At 42.2% G+C, this 15,212-nt stretch overlaps 1 protein-coding gene across 3 annotated transcripts in view; it reads right to left on the reverse strand.

The window, feature by feature from the left end:
• Positions 1 to 15,212, reverse strand: part of LOC118562406 (NACHT, LRR and PYD domains-containing protein 12-like) — a 629,435-nt gene that overhangs the window by 127,442 nt on the left and 486,781 nt on the right. The window lies entirely within an intron of this gene.

Genomic DNA, 15,212 nt, shown 5'->3' on the forward strand with positions numbered 1-15,212 from the left:
CCAATATCCATTGAGTGGAACGGCTTTGTTGCTAACCAAAGTTGTACTTACACATTTAACAGATTCTTTAGCACATTGTACCACATCAGATCAGTCAGTAATCATAACTTTAATCACATATAAGGTGCAACATGATTTTTTTTAAGAAAATTTAGAACTTTAGGCGTCCATTATAATACGAAAAATATGGTAACAGAATAAGATAATATTTTGGACTAAGCTCACCGGTGGATTGTGATTTTTTTAGAATAGACTTGCTGGTAACACATGTGGTCCCTGGGGCTACTTGGTGCCCATGGGCACCATGTTAGTGCAAACAGACGCAATTTTATTTAAATGTAGAAGTTCTGAGTATTCCCCACAACATGACTACAGTGTTTTTATATAATTTTCTGATTAATTCCTTCTAAAAACTCACCAAATGACATGGAAATGTTTTATTTTATTGAGATTTTTTGCAGCACTGTAGGAGTGGTCATAGAGCCACTGTTCAGTCTGAAGTAAATAAAATGTTTGCTCAATAACTGTACACCCAAGAAAAATAGAAAGCCCCTTTTAGTTTGTTCCTGCAGCCAGGTCTGAGCACATTCAATGAGTAACTGGGACTGTCTGTGAAAGTTTTATCCATCGTCAAGCGTACCAATCGCCTGCATTTCATGTGACAAATTCCTACATTTCTCACACTTTCTGCCAGTGGCATGAATTCAATTCAATTTTATTTATATAGCGCCAATTCTTGAAACACGTCATCTCAAGGCACTTTACAAAGTCAAATTCAATCATATTATATAGATTAGGTCAGATTATACAGATCATGTCTCAAAAATGTCCTATATAAGGGAACCCAGTTGATTGCATCAAAGTCCTGACAAGCAGCATTCACTCCTGGAGAAGTGTAGAGCCACAGGGAGAGTCGTCTGCATTGTCCGGAACATTTGTGTACCGACCAGAGCGGCGGAGGGATACGACACACTTAGAAAGTATGCTCGCTGTTGTGAATCCCACTTTATGCAACTTTGGTTTTATTTTTTCTAAAGTCACTTGTATATTTCATGAGTTGTGGGGTGGCAGTTTTTGGGCTTGTTTCTGAAAGTGAAGTCGATTGTTTGGGCTCTAAACTAAGTGACGCCGAAATATCCCTCCGCCTCATAACGCGCTGCAGCTCATCATGACAGCAGCAGAGAGTAAACTCAGAAAGAGCCGCTCTGCTCGTATTTTCTGCAGTTTACGGTGCAATAACTGATGATAACTGCTGAAGGTAGATTAGGCGGTGCAGATCACCATTGTGAGCAGAGATTGGTTCTAAAGATGAGTTTTATACTCATCTTTTAACATTGCAGAACCCAACCCATAAACCATACTTTAATGCTTATTTGTTGTCTTTTTATGTCTCTCAAATGTAAACTTAGTATTAATTTAAATTTAAATGCTTAAAACCATGTGATATATTAAAGAATTATTTTTGCTCTTTAACAATGTATTATGGGAAAACCTGCTCAGTTTTATAACTTTTAATATTATGGGAAGACTGGTCAGTTAAATAAATAAGAGAGAGGACTGGCCAGTTCACACATTGATTATTGCTGTTGTGGTGTTCGCACCTGAGTTCACATGAAACTAAGATAACTTGTTTTAACTTGTGGTGGGAACTTGTGACAATGTGTTGTGGGAAAGACTGATCTTGTATTCCTTATTTTGCTTATATTGTGCTTTATTATCTGAGTTTGCAATATTATTTTGCTTCACACACTGCTGAGATGCTGGGAACAGTTTCTGTTTGGGAAACATGTTTTGGGAAGCAGGGCAGCTGTGGAGGGAGAGATGGCCACTCTCGCTCCACATCTGCCTCTTTGTTTACAAGTATATAAAGAGGTGACTGCCCTCAGCCCGGTGAGTCTGCCGTGAGTTCGTGTGTGGAATACCGGCATCGTGAACGCTGATCTTAACCTAGGACTGAGGGCTCCCAGTTCATGTCAATGGTAAGAGCTGATTCTGAGAATCTGTTGAGCGTCACGTCTGTTTGAAAGCTTGTTGCTTTAATGCTTGCTACTTTGCGTGTGTGAAGAGCTAGTTGTTTTGATGTGCTGTATTCTGTGGGGAATAATAATAAATGTGTGCCTTATATTCTAACAGAAACAGTGTTTGAGTCCTTATTTGTGTTTGCCGATCTCTCCCGATCCTGAAATAAACATTTCATAAAACATTTTGGCGTTGTCGGCAGGATTGGAGGAGAGACTACAATACACAAATATGTTTAGAAATATGTTTAAAAGGAGAAATAAGAACTCTGATGAGAAAATTCAGAGGGAAGAGGTAGTTCCCGGATGGGAGCTTCCTAATTCTAAGCAGATAGCGCTGTATTTGCGCGATGGTGGGGGCAGACCGGAGCCGTGGAGCGGCCCGCTGGAGGCAGCGGGACCCGAAGAATTATTGAAAGTGTTGCAGAAAATTGAGGTGCAAAAAAAGGCTCCGGTGGACGGATTACAGAGGCGTTTGTGGATTTGTGCCACGACATGGAAGCAGCAGTATGAAGCTGGCCAACAATTAAAAACTCAGCAGTTAAAAGACAGACAGGCAATGACTGAGCTGCAGTCTGCTGAGTCACTGTATCGGCAGCATGTGCAAATGCTGACTAATCAGCTGGAACAGATGACCAGTGTTGCAGAAAAAGCTGTGGCCCAGGTGTCTGTGTTAACAAGGAAAAAACCCAGCCGTTTTCCTCTGAAAAAAGTCAGTTCGTTTGTAACTGGAATGGGGTCTGGGTGGGATCCCGAAAGCTGGGACGGTAATATGTGGGACGATGAGGAGGACAGTGATTCTGGAGGTCCTCCAGATCCACGTCCTTTCCCTCCATTGGGGGTTAAACCCGTCGTCCGAAGGAGAAGAGAGCAGCAGCATATACCCGCAGCCTTCCGGCAGCGGCTAGATTCTCAAGGTAATGAGGTAATTGATGTAAATGCTAATTATAGGCAAGAAGCGAGAAATTTGGGGGATCAGGCGAGATCATTGTTTGACGTGTGGTCTGAGGCAGAACGAGCAACGTGTCCCAATGTATCTGATTGGCCCGAAATCTCTGGACCATGGTTAACATTAAAGGAGTGTGTGCAGAGGCTGACGAGGCTGTGTGTGCGTGATTCGTTACCAGTGGGGATGGTGGCTGGATATCAGCAAGTGGCTGTTCCGAAGGTGGTGAGAGATCAGTTGATTAAAACTGCCCCACAGCATTATCGGGCAGCTATGCTTACTGTGATGCTGGGAGCTCCAGATGCCCCGATGGAAACCATTAAGGCTCGAATCATGGAGCTGGGGAATCTGGGAGAATGGGGCAAGCAGGAGGAATGCAGACCACAAGTTCAACAAACTCCGGTCCGCAGGCCGCAGAGGGAGCGGGGGAGAAATGAACAGGGTCCACCACGCAACATGTTGTGGAGAGCACTGATTAATGCTGGGGTGCCTGCTTCAGAGATACACGCATTACCTACTGATGAGTTGAGACAGATGTGTCAAAGAAGAGGCTTAAAAGTTAACTGTGCAGGATTTGGTGCTGAGCTGGACCCATTAAATTATTTGATTCAGCTGTTGCTAGAGACGATTCATCCCACACCATCGGATCCACCTGCTGAAGAATCTGAGTCTGTTGTGCGCAGAAAACCTGCTAAAGTGGTTGAGATTGAGGTGTCAGACTCTGAGGAATCCTCGGGCAAAGAGGTGAAAGTAAGGAGAGTGAGGAAAAGGAAAAGAAAGAACAAAGATAGGAGGAGCAACATGTACCCTGATCTGACGGATCTGATGGAGTTTAACTAGGATGAAGGCCGAGCCCCGCCAATTCAGATCACGAATTGGTCAATTGATGATATAAGAACGACATATCGAATTGATTTATCAGATTCCATATTATCCGCAGGCTGCTGGGCTGATTGAGAGGATGAATGGATTGTTGAAAGAATCATTCAAAAAATGTCTGATAATCATGACTTAACAGATTGGAAGCCTAAATTGATGCAAGCATTGGCCCAATTGAATAATAGGCCAATTGCTCCAGGGGCAGACTTACTGCCTCTGCATTTGACAAACTGAGAAACCGCTCAGGATTATATGTGTGAATAAGAGAGTAAAAATAAATGAACAATAAAACTTGTGATTTTATCTGAATGGAAAATGTATTAATGTATATGTAAATGCTTAGTACAGGAGTTAAAAATATTTCAGCATGAAATTCACCTACATTTATTTACACATTTGTTTATACATTGTGTAAACATTAGGCATTTTATGGCACAAGGATGTGGTCATTCCAATTCTGAGAAGGGCCTGAAAAAGAAAATTTTATCTGGGAAGAAGCACAGCAAAGAGCATTAGATTTGGCTAAGAAAGCCACACAACAAGCTGTGTCAAAGGGAAAGATGATGTGCGGGCCTGTGGAGTTGCAGGCCTCAGCTGTTAATGACAATACAAGCTGGAGTGACTGATGGGGATTATCAAGGAGAAAATCCCTGGTAATTGAGAAAGGAGAAAAATAGCACAACTGCTAGTGAAACCCTGTGGAATGACAGAGGTTCAAGAAATTGATGCCCCCACTAACATAAGATAAGATGGCCTTTATTGATCTCACAATGGAGAAATTCACTCGTCACATCGGCTCATACAAGAAGGTGCAGAGTAGGGAAGGTGCATTCAGTTATATACAGTGGATCTTCATATATAAAATGGATCAGAAAGAATACCAAAAAAATACAAAAAAGGAAATAGGAATGAGCATATGATGTCTCATTTACATTCTTGGTGGTCTATATATATATATATATATATATATATATATATATATATATATATATAAACATATCTGTATACTTCAATATATACATATATCTATGCGCCTACTTACATACGCACCTACGCGTATGTACGTGCATATACATTGTATACATTTGTACATACATACATACATGTGGGCTGACTTATGTTCAGGTGGTGATAGCAGCAGAAGTCACTACATCAGGATTATTGCACGGGTTGTAGGACAGTGTATTAAATAGATTATTGCACATTAATTGTTACAGTTATGGTCACAGTTACAGTGCAGCATTGTAAAGTCTGATAGCAGCAGGGATGAATGACCTGCTGTAGCGCTCCTTTTTACAGACAGGATGTCTAAGTCTGTCACTGAAGGAGCTGCTCAGCTCCTCTACAGTCTGGTGCAGGGGGTGGAAGGTGTTGTCCATGATGGATGTGAACTTGGACAACACCCTCCTCTCAGCCACTTCCTCCACAGAGTCCAGAGTGCAGCCCAGGACAGAAGTGGCCTTCCTCACCAGCTTATTCAGCCTCTTTCTGTCCCGCTCTGCACTGCCAGGAGCCCAGCAGACGACAGCGTAGAGGAGGCTGAGGCCACCACAGAGTCATAAAAAGTTTTTAGCAGAGGCCTGCTCACTCCAAAGGACCTCATCCTCATCAGGAGGTGGAGGCGGCTCTGGCCCTTCTTATACAGAGCGACTGTGTTGTGAGTCCAGTCCAGCTTATTGTTGACGTGAACACCCAGGTATTCTATGTCCGGCCCCTGGATGTTCACAGGTGAGTGAGATGGGGGTCTTCTCCTGAAGTCAATCACCATCTCCTTGGTCTTACTGGTGTTTAAGCACAGATGGTTTTTCTCACACCAGTCCACAAAGTCCATGATGACCGACCGGTACTCCAGCTCGTTCCCCTCAGACACGCAGCCCACAATGGCCGAGTCGTCAGAGAACTTCTGAAGGTGGCAGCTGTCCGTGTTGTAGGTGAAGTCCGAGGTGTAAAGAGTGAAGAGAAACGGAGACAGAACAGTGCCCTGGGGGGCCCCCAGTGCTGCAGAGTGCCACCTCTGACTGACAGCCATACAGCCGCACTTACTGAGGGCGGTCAGTGAGGTAGTCCATGGTCCAGTCAGCCAGATGTTTGTCCACCCCAGCGTCCTCCAGCTTCCCCCTCAGCAGCACCGGTCTGATGGTGTTGAAAGCGCTGGAGAAGTCAAAGAACATGACTCTCACAGCGCTCCCGGTGGTCTCCAGGTGGGTGAGCGCCCGCTGCAGCAGGTAGATGATGGCATCCTCTACTCCGATGTTGGGCTGGTAGGCAAACTGCAGCGGGTCCAGGGTGGGGCTCACCACGGTGCGTAGGTGAGCTAGGATGAGGCGCTCCATGGTCTTCATCAGGTGGGAGGTCAGGGAGACTGGTCTGAAGTCGGCCGGTTCCCTGGCGTGCGGTGTTTTGGGAACCGGTACCACACAGGAGGTCTTTCACAGGGTGGGCACCACCCCCCGGCTGAGGCTCAGGTTGTAGATGTAGCTGAGGACCTCACAGAGCTCATCTGCACAGGTCCTCAGTAGCCTGGGGGGGATGCCGTCCGGTCCTGAGGCTTTCCTTTGTTTCAGCCTCGTCAGCTGTCCTCTCACCTGCATTGGTGTGACTGTGAGGGGAGAAGAAGGTAGGGCTGAAGGTGTGGATGGGTCAGTCGTTGATAGGAGTGGCGGTGGGGGGGATGGTAGATCTCTGGAGGGCTGGTGGTTGGAGACATGTGGAGAGTTGACGGCAGGAAGGGGGCCAGTGTGGGGGGAGTCGAACCGTGTGAAGAATGTGTTCAACTCATCTGCAGACTTGGTGTCACCGTCTGCAGCCCTGCTGGTCCTCTGCCCGAAGCCGGAGATGTTCTTCAGACCTCTCCACACATCCCTGACGTTGTTCTGTGCCAGCTGCTCCTCCATCTTCTTCCCATAATCCTTCTTTGCTGCCCTGATCTTCCACTGGAGCTGCCGCTGGACTCTACGCTGCTCCTCTCTGTCCCCTGAGTAGAAAGCCCTCTTCTTCTGGTTCAGGAGGACTTTCAGCTCAGGGGTCACCCAGCGGGGGTTGTTTGGAAAGCATCGTAGCCGTCGTGTTGGCACAATGCTCTCCACACAGAAGTTCATGTAGTCAGTGATGTCGTCTCCATGAGAGCTTTGGAACATGCTCCAGTCTGTGGTTCTGAAACAGTCCTTCAGTCTCTCACTGGCTTCGTCTGACCAAACTTTCACTGACTTCTTCTGTGCCTTTTGTCTCCTCACCAGTGGAATGTAATGGGGGAGCAGGTAGACGAGGTTGTGGTCTGAGCGTCATCACTGTAAGAGGAGCAGGGGGGTTTGGCTCAACAGATAAACCAGGAGCCAAAGTTTGGGTGAGACAGGAAAATGGTCCACCTAGACCAGCTGAAATCATTTCACAAGGCACTGATGCAACAGTGGCAGTATTATACCAAGGGGAAAAATGGATAAATGTGCCAGTGTCTAAGTGCTATGTAAGAGAAAACTAATTTTTTTTCTCCCTTTCCCTCTCCCCTCATAGCAATACTAATTTTTGATTTCAGATCCATTTTTCCCTGGGATCTGCTGATTGGACGACCCGAGGGACAGCGCCATGGCGGACGTCCCAAACCATGGGAGGCACCACAGGGCTGGTGCAGGATTTGGGGCCATCATCCTCCGTGTCCTCGCTGCCATGGTCCTGCTGGCACACCTCTGTTGGGCAGAAGCACCAGGCTGGATCCTGAAAGAAGTGGTTCAGCCGTATCAACTGTGATGGGGAGACAGCATGCGCAATGGAATCCAGGATGACTACACATGCTCTCAGTGGCGTGTAAGAAGCATGCCAGTAGTCTTCAAGGGATGTAACGTTAAAGTGGTTTCAAGGAGAGGTTTGTGCCAATATGAATCATCTACAGAACGAGCGTGTAAGAAGACACACACTCAAATTGCACCTGCTGCACACACTTGTCAACAAATGGCACAATCGACGATAACAAATAAAATTCACTGGAAAGTTTTTTTTTTTTTTTCCTCTGCCAACATGCACTAGGACGAAACGTGCATGGTGGGACACTTTGCTTGGTGGAACAGGTACTGTGTTAAGTGTTTCCAACACTTTTGACAAAAAAGTAACAAGAACTATGTTATTAAACACTGGACAGCATGCATCAAGAGCTGTTCATCAGGTTGGATTATGGATGCCTACTGTTGTAACATCACAGGAGGAAACGGCAAAGATCTTCCTTAAAGAACTGAACTGGCAAATTAAAATGTGGAACACGACAGCAGAAGTGTTAACGAACATTTCTATAACTTTGAACTGGATGGTATGTAACGTACAAATGATGCACGCTCATATATAACAAGAACGGTTTAAGCGTGTGGTTACTACCGGAAATTTCCACGAACGGAGACAACTATGGAACATTAGTAGTAATAGTTGGTTACAACTAGAATCACAGAAGACCTATTGTAATGCTACTATGTGTGAAGGACATTGGACACAATATGATGTTACGATAGTACTACTGTCTGTCATTATTATATATTGCCCGTAGTGACTGTACAGGGGTATTGGTTTTTGAAACTGGATGGTGATTGGTTTGACCCACAGACAAACTACACCTATGACCTGGATCTATGTGAGACTGCTGATAAAGGGATGGTATGTATGCTACAACAAGGACATCTTAACCCATGTTTAACCGGAGACGAGGTGTTATGTGATTGGACTCATGAACCAGCTAGAGAAACAATAAAGAGTCATCCTCAATTACCTCAGGTGCCTTTCGTTGGGTGTTTACATGATGTGTACATCTGGAGTTGGAATAACGTGACCTATCAATTAACCCATTTCACTACTGCAAACCGTTTCTATCTTTCTGGTAGGATTAGATGTATGCAGGACTCGGGCAATGTATAAAATTTCCTACATTGTCACATAAATTAATCTTATTGTGTGTTGCATTTTACTAACATTTTAACAACAGCGACACACATTAATTTTTATAGTTTTGTCTGATAGGAAGCTGATGAATCCAGAGAGTTTTGGCCTTTAGCTGCAACACAGGACACAGAAACAAAGTAAAGCAATCCTTACTGTTGATAGGAGCAGCAGTTAATGGAAACCTGCTATCAGTCTCCTCCTTCACAAGGAGCTGCTCTCCTTCCTGACGGACCCCGGGTTCCTCCTGTTCCTCATTTATGTAGAGGGGCTCTGACTCCTGCTGCTCCTCCTCAGGACTCTGTTCTTCAGGAGCCTCTTCTTTAACATCTGCAGCCAACACTGAAACACATTACATGCTTTATGAACAACTAGATCTTTACAATGTTACAACGATGGGAAAGATTCAGTTTAGAGAAAAAGATTTGATCAGCAGTGAAGAGAAAACTGAACCTCAGGAACTGACAGTTTCACCCTAGAAATGATCACCGGTAACTTTAGGGTCATTCTGTTGTGGAGATTTAATTAAATTATTCTGTTAAAATGTTTAATAATGACTAAATTGGATAGAATAAGACGAGCTATAATGTGACAGTTAAACATCGATATATAAACATATATTTGTAGCTGATCAATTGAACAGTTAATATATAAATGTCGTTTTATTATTTTGTTGCATTTAATGACACAGTTTTATATTATTAGCTACTTTTTGGACCAGTATTTAAGTGATTTATTTCTTTATATATTCTAAATGTTGGCAGGATTGGTCCTCCATAGTGAACAGCCAGAAGAAAACATGCGACCCTCTTTCTAAAAGAGATAAACAAAAAAGCGTTTTTTGGATGACTGACAATTTGGCCATCTTAATGGCTGGTCCCTCTCACCTGTTGAAATGCAATGTTCCATGCTTAGCGTAGCTGTGTCCAGGTCCACTGTGTCACTTAGTGTTCTTGTTGCCCTAGCTCCCTCCACATCCGTGCCTCCATGTTCCTTTTGAGACTTGAGGAAGACTTCATGGGCTACTTTTTGTAGCTGTAACTCTTCACCGCATGTAGTTGCCAACTGTTTTTGCTTTCCAATAGCATGATTGTGTGCAGTTGTTATACACAGTTTGCTTAACCTTTTGTAAACAGCTTTTTTGGCCCCACCATACTGCAGCACACTGTTTACGTAGTAGGCAAAGGCCGACAAGCGTGGTTCCCTTCCTTGCAAGGCTATAGCAGCAGAAGCACAAGTGGGATGGGGAGAACCTTTGGTGATTTGAGAAAATATGGAATATGTGAATGGTGCCATAGACTGAAGATCTGACTGAAGGTTTGCAAAAGAAAATGCCTTCAAATCAGCAGCTGATGACCGCCAAAGCATGAAACCCTTAAGCGGGTTGCATAGGAACTTTATCTCATCCTCAATAACTTGAAGGATGTTTTCCTTAAGTGCTTCTAAGATGTCTTTGTTTTTGACCATCTGATTGGCCGCCCGTGACCAATTCTGCTTTGCAATATTTTCAACAATTGCTGCCGTGTTTGCCTGACATACAATTCTGTCACCCTTTGGATGGGATGGGTAGTGAATAATAACCTGAAACACAAATAAAAAGGGTTCATTAGTAAACTACTAGTATACTCAGATTCAGACGATTAATAATTTGTTATCCTGGGTAGCAAAATCCTGATGCATTAAGCCTTTGACAACAATGTAGCTAAATTCCTGATATCAAGATGTTATCACAAGACAACAGTGTTTATTACAGATCAGAAAAAGATACACTTTTTTAATTACAGCCAATCTGTACACTATATATACAAGGTACTGGTGTGGTTGAATTGTGTCTGTCATATGGATATAAGAAACATGGGTGTGTATGTTATAGCTATAATAAATAATAATAAAAACAAGCTGGTGAGACAATCAAGGCTCAAGAAGATTATCTTACATAGTCTATTGTGTAGGGAATGGCGTTTGATGTTCGAGGATGAGCTTTTTTTTTTAGTCCTTTGGGATCCTAGCAGCTACATGTTCTACCCGTGTACTGGGTCTGACGTCATACATCAGTGATATCAGCACTTTAACCAAACACAAGTTATGTTTCACATTCAGTTCTAATTACCTCCGTCAAACTTTGCCGTGCCGTCTTTGGGGTTACGTTGTCTGTAGTCGGCCTTGAGTACTTTGGAGCTGGAGGTGCTGTTGGTGTTGGGGGCTGGAGACACGTCTTGGAAGGGGTCGGCTCTCTGTCCCGTTTCTCAGGGCGTTTCTTGCCTGTTGATGATGCGTTTGAAGATTCGGCAGTTGCCTGTGATGTTAAGGTTGATGCTTCTGCTGGGTTTGAGTCTTTCTCTGCTTCTTGCCATCTTCTAAAAACGTCGAAATCATCCTGTAGTCTACCAATCAAGCGGAAGCAACTCAAGCAAATACGACCTGATCTAGAAACATTTTCAGACAGCGGTAGTCCTAATTCTGTTAGCCACTCGCTAATGCTTTTTTCTCTTGCATCATTCTTTTGGAATATGGACCGGGAACCTGAAATTATGCCTTTTATTCGCAAATTATCTTTACATAAACGGCAAATATCCTCTGCCGACATGTTGCTTATTTGCTGAGCTAACGAGCCTTTACCTGCAGCAGCAAGAGTAGCCTGGCTTGTGTTTTCGTCGTCGCTCTGTTAGTACGTCATATGCTTCTTCTTCTTCTTCGAAATTTTTTGGCGGTTGGCAAACAACAGATAGATGCATTTCCGCCATCTACTGGAATGGAGTGTGGACCAGAATGACTCTCAGGAATTAAATTCTATTATATAAATGTGTTACTTTTAGATATTGAAATACTATACTGTAAATATTACTATCTGAAATACTTCTGAATAATTGAAATAAATCTAATTTAACTTTTACTTTACTCAAATTTCGAATTAATTGCTGTCTCTCCTCCTCATATTTATTACAGTATAACATCACGTGCTCAACTGTTTCATCTACCCCACAATATTCACATTTGCCATTCCTATGTTTTCCTAAAATAAACAGAGCACCATTTAATCCGGTATGGCCAAACCTCATTCGAGAAATGATTGTTTATTCTCTTCTTGTTCTTTCTGTTCTTCTCATTTCTCCAATTTTCTTTTGAATTTTATAAAACCAACGTCCTTTATTTCCTTTCTCCCATTCCTTTTGCTATTTATCCTTTATTTTCTGTTTAATTAACATTTTGACTTCAGATTTACTAAATTAACAAATAAATCCACTGATGAATTTCTAACAGCTTCTTTTGCTACCCTATATACCTGTTCATTTCCTTTAACTCCATAATGTGCCGGTATCCATACAAAATTTATAATTAAACCCATCATATTTATTCTATATAGTGTCTGTTGTATTTCTATTAAAATATCTGGCCTGCTTTCTGAATGATTATATTGCAAACTAATTAAAGATGAGCTAGAATCTGAACATATGACTGATCTTAGTGGTTTAACTTCTTCCACCCATTGAACAGCTAATAATATTGCAATCATTTCTCCTGTATAAATTGAAACTTCATCACTTATTCTTTTCCTAATTTTAACATTAAATTCTGGTACAATAAAGGCTACTCCTATTTGATTTGTTATATTTTTAGAGGCATCTGTATAAATTTTTACATAATTATAATATTTATTAATATATTCCTGTACTATATATGAGTTTAATATGAATTCCTTATCCTTTCTTCTTTCCAACAAAGTAAAATCTACCCTAGCATCTGTAATTATCCATGGTCGTATAACTGATACTGGAACTGTTTGGCTTATACTAATCTGATCTATTTTGAATTCTGTTATTTTTTCACATACAATCCAACCAAAACTTCTAATATCTTTTACTTCTTTTTCCCAACAAGGTTTTATTGTTTGTAGAGTTGGATGATCCTTTCTATGATTAATAGAAATAATTTAATGTTAATTGCTCTCTTCTAAATGCAAGTGGCATTTCTCCCATTTCTACCAATAATGCGGCTGTTGGTGTAGTTTTAATTGCTCCTGTACATAATCTCATTGCTTGATATTGAATCCGATCCAGTTTTTGTAAATTTGTCTCTGCTGCTGAATTATACACAATACTTCCATAGTCTATCACTGATCTAATTAATCCTGTATATATATTCTTTAATGCTATTCTATCTGCTCCCCACTCCCTACCAATTAAACATCTCATAATATTTATTACTTTCTTGCATTTGTCTAAAACTCTTTGAATATGTACATTCCATGTGATTCTTTCATTAAACCAAACCCCTAAAAATTCAAATTGCTTCACTCTTTCTATTTCTTGATTATAAAATTTTAATTTACCATCATTAATTTTCTTCCTTGAAAAGAACATTGTTTTAGTCTTATCGACTGAAAATTTAAATCCCCATTTTAATGACCATTCTTCAAATTTAACAATAGCTTGTTGCATCTTTTTAGTAATAAATTCCAAATTTCTCCCTCTCTTCCACATAGCTCCATCGTCAGCAAAAAGAGAAAAACCCATTCCATTATCTATATTTTGAAACACATCATCTATCATTATCGAAAATAATAAAGGACTTATTATACTTCCCTGTGGAGTACCATAGAATCCTAAAATGCTGTAAACTGAATAGTGCAATGAAGGTAAAAAAGCTGAGGTAAAAAAGGAGGCAGTTGAACGAAGCACATCTAGCATAAAAATCTGAGTCACATCTAAATGACTGAGAGATTTAACAAGGACTCATCCAGGAGGTCCCAGAGGAAGCAGAACAACATGTGAAGCTCTGCAGGACTCACTGCCTCAGTTAAGGTCAGAGGTCAGCATTCAACAATTAGAGAGAAAGTGGAAAAATGGCCTCCATGGGAGAGGTCCAAGACCAGAACCACTGCTGAGCCACAAGAAGCCAAAGAGCCAAAAACATCTGGATGATCATCAAGACTTTTGGGGAAATATTCTGGGACTGATGAGACAAACTGGACCTTTCTGGAAGGTGTGGGTCCGTTCCATCTGCTGAAGAACTAGGACAGCGTTTCAGAAGCACAACATCAGGCCTACAGTCAAACACGGTGGTGGCAGTGTGATGGTCTGGGTGCTTCTGCTTCTTCTGGACCTGGAGGACTTGCTAGAACTGAAGGAAGCATGAATTCTGCTCTTTGACAGAAAATCCTGGAGAAGAAAGTCCTGCAAGCAGTTCTGGACCTTAGACTCAAGCTGACTGAGGTTCTGCAGCAGGACAATGATCCAAAGCTCAGCAGCAAAGCCAGGGATGAAGGTTGTGGAGTGGCCTAGTCAAAGTCTGGAGCTAAAGCTGACTGAGATGCTGTGGCCTGACCTTAAACAGGCTGTTCATGCTGGAAAAGCCTCCAATGTGTCTGAATGAAAAAGTTCTGCAAAGCAGAGCGGGTCCAAACTGGTCCAGCTGATGGAAAAGACTGATTAGCAGTTATCAGAACCACTTGATGGCAGCTGCTGCCGCCAAGGCTTGAAGCAGACGAAATACAAGAATGACTTTAAAACGACTTTCTGGATCTACTCAGGTTCTGTTTGTCTGACATTAAAATTCATTTGATGATCTGAAAAGTTTCCATGTGACAAAAACTAGAAGAAATCCACCAAATTCTTTAGATTTCTGTTGAAAACGTCTGAAGACTGAGAGCAAAGTGGAAGCAAAGTCAGATTGCTGGTTTGTTGCTCAAAGGTTGTCAGTAAAGCAGCTGATTCTGATTAGTGCGGATGAAGCCTCCAGCTGTCTGCCCTTCATCCTGCTCCATGCTGCCATCACACAGGAACAAGACACCAAAGATCATGTGAACTCCTTGGCTGGAGGCAGAGACTCATCCCTAACCTGGAGGCAACAAAATACAGCAAGTCCTTTCTGTCAACTTTGAATTGACAGCTTGATGGATTCAAAATCTGGCCCAGATCAAATCCATCATTTCTGAGCCTAATTTATGACCTTCTGAGCCTTTTCTCCCTGATGCTCCCCCACATCTAACTGCAGCCCTAACCGTGGCCTTATTGGCTTTTCTGGCCATTTTAGGAGACACATGGAGACAAAGTAGCATATCATGGTGAAGTGGAGCAAAAGGAAACTAGTTGTTTGTTTCTACGTGGGAAAGTTTTGGAGAACCTCTTTCTGCTGCCGTTCTAAAGGCTTTACAGGAGGAATCTGATCTGCTGGTTTTCAGTCCACAAACACATCAACTAACTTCTTGGTGATCTCTTTAGTTTTCAGCTTTAAAGTTGACTCAAAGCTGTTAAAGCTGAAGAACATTTGCTCTGATGCAGCAATGGAGAAAATCCAAGCTTTTCTTCTTGGACTGTTTCAAACTAATGAGTCTTCAAAGAAATCTGCAGCACATTTCATCTTCACTTTTATTAGATGGAGTTATTCAGGGGGGAAAAGTTTCCACTAATGAGCCTGGATGTGCTGCTTTGTGTTGATCTGCCAAATCAAATGGC

Source organism: Fundulus heteroclitus, unplaced genomic scaffold (genome assembly GCF_011125445.2).
Source record: "Fundulus heteroclitus isolate FHET01 unplaced genomic scaffold, MU-UCD_Fhet_4.1 scaffold_91, whole genome shotgun sequence".
Lineage (NCBI taxonomy): Eukaryota > Metazoa > Chordata > Actinopteri > Cyprinodontiformes > Fundulidae > Fundulus > Fundulus heteroclitus.